Raw genomic sequence first — 5,626 nt, 5'->3', positions numbered from 1 at the left:
TATTGTTGAGTTTTAAGAGTTTTTTTGTATATTTTGAATAACAGTCCTTTATCAGACATGTTTTGTGCAAATATTTTCTCCCAGTATGTGGCTTACATTTTGATTTTCTTTTCAGTGGCTTTTGCAGAACAGAAAAATTTAACTTTAATGAAGTCCAACTTATGAATTCTTTCTTCTATGAATCATACCTTGGGTGTTGTATCTAAATAGTCATCTCTAAACCCTACATCATCTAGATTTTCTCTTAGGTTATCCTCTATGAGTTTCATAGTTTTGCATCTTAAATTTAGGACTGTGATCCATTGAGTTAATGTTTATAAAGGGTGATTTTTTTTTTGTATATGGATGTCCAGATGATTTAGCGCCATTTGTTGAAAAAACTATCTTTGCTCCATTATGTTTTTGCTATTTGTCAAAGATCAGTTGTGCGGGTCTATTTCTTGGCTCTCTGTTCTGTACCATTGACCTATTCGCCTATCCTTTTGTCCATATATATTGTCTTGATTACTGTAGCTTTGAAGTCAGGTAGCATCAGTCCTCCACTTCACTTTCCTCCTTCAATATTGACTTGGCTACTGTGGGTCTTTTGCCTCTACATATAAACTATAGAATTTTCTTATATCTGCAAAATAACTTGCTGGGATGTTGACTGGGATTGCATGGAATTTATACATCAAATTCAGAAGAATTGATCTGTTGATAATATTGAGGCTTCTTATTCATGAACATGGAATTACTATTTAGTTCTTTTATCTTTCTTCATAGTTTTGTAGTTATCCTTGTGTTCATCTTGTACCTATTTTGTTAGATTTATGCTACTATTTTATTTTGGGAGGTGCTAATGTAAATAATATAATATTGTGCCCTTAATTTTAAATTCCACTTGTTTGTTGCTAATATTTAGGAGAACAATTGGCTTTTATATATTAATCTTGTATTCTGTACCCTTACTATAATTGTTTATTAATTATAGGATTTTTTTTCAATTCTTTTGGATTTTCTTTTTCATTGTTGTTGTTGATTGAGTGATTTTAGTCAAGTGAATCTTGATACATGGCTGAAAAAGCACGAAAATAAAATGAACACATACGGGAATTACTACGAACATAAGCGATAACATCAAAACGTCTGGTAAAATGCAGTTAAAAAAACAACACAAGTGAAATGGAATGTAAAATATTTTCACAGTATTCAAAGCTTTTGTAAGAGACTTAGGCTCTAAAAGAGGAGTACTACAGAAAGAAACTAGAGGAAACGGGAATTTCATCCGTGTCCTGTGTATCTGCTGGTAACAGGTCAGAATGGTCAGTACGTTATTCCCTGCAGGCTGCCTAGGGTGCTCTCCTGAAACAGATGTCTGAGCCTCCTGTATCTATGAAGTTATGACACAGCAACTGGTTACTCGGAGTCTGATGAGAAAAACAGATTTTAGGTTTGGGAAATTGAATTGCTGTAATTTATACATCCAAATGCAAACTGGAGCTCTGATTGAATTCTGCCCTGGGGAGAACTTGCTGCTAACCCACAGGCACCAAGAGCCAAGTGTTACACAGGATATTTTAAAAATAAAATGTTCTTGGAATCCTCGCCTCCCATGCTATCTTCTAAGATAACTACAAATATTCTTCTAAGATTTAACTGAGTTCTGCCAAGAACCTCCCAGGACTCTATCTAGAATGATTATTGTAAAGCTTTACAAAAGCCACCTTGGCCCTAGTGATAATTGGCAAATCACATGCAGACATCCTTCTCGGAAACCAATGACTAGGCTGATGAGTCTGCACATTGGTTTTGTTAGATACTTTATGGAGAAAAACAAAGGTTCGTGATAGTGTAGCTCTGGGCCTACAGAGAGCCTCCCTTTTGGTTCTGAAATTGCTGATGTGATAGAGACAAAGCAGCTATGGGTCTAAAATCTTCATTAAAGTAACTAATGAAACCCAAAGTCCTAGGTCTCTGAGGTGGTGATAAAATCCACAGCTGTGATTCACATTTCCAATTCATTTTGAGCTCTTTCTGAAGCTGTCACGTCCTACCTGAGAATTTCCATTTAGAGAGCTACACAGCACAGTCACCTGCCCTTCCATACTCTGTGGTAATTGCTAACGTCCCAGATAAACCCCTCTTTAAGGACTCTGCCGCAGAGAGAGGGCGTGGTTGCATGAGGCACTTTTTCAAAATGGGCAGATACATATGAGCACTAAACACTTGAGTGAAATCAACCAGAACTAAGACCCAGATCCATGCACTCAAGAACTTGCTCTGAATTTGTTTGACAACAGAAAAGTAGAATATTTCTAATTAGCTAATATATATACACATTTTTTAAATCATCCAAAATTACTGGCAAATCACTTAAGGTCCCCAGCACTTTACGACCAAAGGTCAGAGAGAACCCCACAAAAAAAGCATTAAAAGGATAGGATCACTAATTGTGAGAGGCTAATTATATCAGGATAACTCTCAGGTAGGTAACTAGGTGGGCATGCTAATTTCATACTGGAATCTTCAACAGTTAACAGAACCTACCATCCCATCCCTTCCTCCAGGTCAGTCCAGGGCCACAGGGGGCCACTTTACAGCCTCACTGCAGCATCTTCACTGGGCATAAGCATTGGCCCAGACAGACAATCACAAAGGTCGTCAAAGAGTTGCAGAGAATTAAGAATCCGGCTTTGGGGAAAAAATTAATATGAATTTTTTTAGAACTACTTCCTGTACACTGGACAAGAGGGGTAAATTTGTCAAAGTGAGCTGGCTTATGTACATCGCTGATAAAACATAAGCGCTTTGAGAAATATCTCAGGGCACTTGGGAAAAACTGCAGAGATGTTTTGTCTTTGAAACTCTCTCCCTGGATGGGGACACCCGACCCTTGTCAACTTTCCATCTGCAGAAGTGAAAAAAATATATGTAAAAAGTGCAGAGGACAGACAGGCAGGGTGTTCCAAATTTCTTTGATCTGTAGGCAATCAAGGTCAAACGATTGTTTCTTTACTGGAAAGGAAAGAACAGAAAGCACTGTGAGTTTTGCCTGGGGGCGTTAGGTTCTAGGGCAACCAAGGACTCTTCAGGAAGGAGAGCCACATGGCTCCGGCTGCGCCACCAGGGAAATCCGCCTCCCTTGGCAAATGCCTGGGGAGAGCTGCTCTTCGGGAAAGCAGCCTGGGACGGATCAGGAGAGTTTGTTCTAGCACAATGTTCGAATGCTCAATGTAGACTTTTTTAAAACCTTGAAAAATCAGTGGGTGCTTGTTGTTGTTCTTTTAAAAATGTGAAAAGGAACAAACATGAGATTAGAATCCTAAGCTTTTCACCCAATTTCACAATTCGCCCTGACTAGCAATTTGCTGGACTGTTCTAAAATTTTTTTCATTTGTTTCTTTTTTAACTATGTGTTTTGAAAACTACCAGACATTGCCTTTTCGGCCCAAAAATTGCCGCCTCTCTCAGGTTCACTGTGGTTTCCTTCTTCTGACACAAAGGCAGGCACAGGCTGCCCCTCCACATGTCTGGGGGATAAGATTGTGCCCTGGGCTCATAGAAACTGAACTTTCAGAGCATCTGAGACTGGCTGATTTGGATCCAAAGAAAATCACAAGGAAAGACGGTGGGCAGAGCCAGCGATGCCTCTCCCGGGTCCCTTTGCTGTCACTATTACGTAATGGATTTGCACTTTTCCTCCCTGCGCTTATCACTTTCTGGGCTTGACCTTAACTGTAAGTGTGGTATGGGTCTGTTTCCATCTAAAGCAGACAGAAAGAAACTACTCAACCTGAAATCAACATGACTTGCCAATTATTAGAATGTTCTAGCTAAAAGGCATAAACCAGCCAGTAGATCAACACCAACAAGTTGCAAAACAGTTTGTTCTGCTGGCTTTCACTTTCTGCCCAATTCTCCTTTTTGTACTTTAGTGGCTGCGTCGCTGGTGGAAATGGTTTGTCACCTCCTCCTGTGCGGAGGCTGCTGCTCTGCCTTGTGGATCTTAAAAGCCTTCCTAATGGAAATGGCCCTTGCCTTACCCTGCTGTGGCTACCCTGGGGTCTGGAGCGTGGCTATGGAGGGAAGGGAGCAGGATGCTGCCAGAACAAGCCGACTGGATTACAATGTCCACTACTGACAGGCGCAGTGCGTGTGTGTGACCCACCGGGTTCCTGGGGTGCTGTCTCCCCGCCCCCCCCACCTGAGGATCCCTCCCCACCCCGCCCCCCGTGAGAATCACTTAAACACCGACTGAAAGGTGGGGCACTTGTGGCTTTTCATTTTCTTCATGAAGTTTTTGAACTCCTTGTTTTTCTTGTCCCAGTTGTGGATGGCCGTCAGCAAGTACTGGCTCTTCACCTTGCGGCCCATGATGAGGAAATGGTGGCTGAGGTTGTCCGGGTGGTGGCAGGGACAGTCGGCCCCGTTCTTCAGGTACAGCACGAGCTTCTTCAGGTCCTTCTTGAGGGGCCCCAACTTCAGGGGCTGCTTCTTCTTGGGGACAATCTTTTTGTCGCCGTTTTCTTTTTTCACTTCTTTTATTTTCATCCTCAGTGCAAACTCGCTGGTGCAGAGATGTTCAATGATGGCCTCGGATTTCAACTCGTTGTCACATGGAGGACACGCAGTTGTGCCTTGGGGCTTGGAGGCTTCGGTGGCATTGGGCGGGGTCGTGGCGATGCAGACGTCCCCCTCAGGGAACTTGTCACACTTGAGCATCTCGGGCCAGTGGAAGCCGAAGAACTGCATGACCGTCTAGCATGAGTCACGCACGGCCTCGCAGAGCCAGCGGCACGGGTGGATGGGCCGGTCCAGGCAGACGGGAGCGAAGAAAGAGCAGAGGAAGACCTGGGTGCCGGCGTGGCAGCTCTTGTTAAGCAGGGGCACCCAGCTGCTGGCCTGCTGCTTCACCTCCGCCATGGTCTCGTGCTCCAGCAGGTTGGGCAGCACCAGCTTTTTATAGCCCACGTTGTGGCACGGCCGCAGGTCCGCGGGGATGTCCACGCACTGCGGCGGCTTGGTGTAGAAGCGCCCGCTCTGGTACGGGGCGATGTCCGACTGGAAGCTCAACTAGTCGTACTTGCTGGCCGAGGCCGCAGCCAGGAGTGCAGCGCCCAGCGCCAGCAGCATGCCCAGGGCGGCCCCGCGGCTGCCCCCCGTGCTGCGCCCGCTGCCCATGCCGGCTCTGCGCCCTGGCCCCCGCGACATTGGGGTTGCCTCCGCCGCCTCCCTGCACGCGTCCCACCGCAAACTTCCAGGTGCCTCCGGGACAAAAGGCGCCGTCCCCAGTGCTGCCCGGCTCCGTGGCCCTGCGCTGCTGCCCGGTCCCCCGGCCGGTGGCGGCCATCGGCAGCAGGAGGCGACGCAGCGGGAGGAGGCGCGGGTGGGGGAGAAGCCGCGGTGGGCTGGGTGCGCCCGGGCTCCGAGAGATGCGGTGGGCAGGAGGGCGCGGGGCGGCGGGCGCGCGGCACCGACTCCTGAGGCTGCAGGGCTGGAGTGCCGGATTTTCTTTTTTTTTCTTTTCTTTTCCCATGTATTTATTTTATTGCATTTTAGGTTTTGGGGTACATGTGAAGAACATGCAAAATTGTTGCATAGGAACACACGTGGCAGTGTGATTTGCTGCCTTCCTCCCCATCAC

At 45.9% G+C, this 5,626-nt stretch overlaps 1 pseudogene across 1 annotated transcript; it reads right to left on the bottom strand.

Annotated features, from left to right (window-relative positions):
- Positions 1 to 1,017: 1,017 nt before the first annotated feature.
- LOC108317727 lies at positions 1,018 to 5,212 on the bottom strand (annotated as a pseudogene). Its single transcript, XR_001830874.2, has one exon. The product of XR_001830874.2 is annotated as a secreted frizzled-related protein 1-like (transcript).
- Between the last annotated feature and the right edge of the window lie 414 nt (positions 5,213 to 5,626).

This window comes from Cebus imitator, unplaced genomic scaffold (assembly GCF_001604975.1).
Source record: "Cebus imitator isolate Cc_AM_T3 unplaced genomic scaffold, Cebus_imitator-1.0 Scaffold206, whole genome shotgun sequence".
Lineage (NCBI taxonomy): Eukaryota > Metazoa > Chordata > Mammalia > Primates > Cebidae > Cebus > Cebus imitator.
Note: the sequence above shows the minus strand (reverse complement) of the source record. Positions and strands in the feature narration are given on the sequence as shown.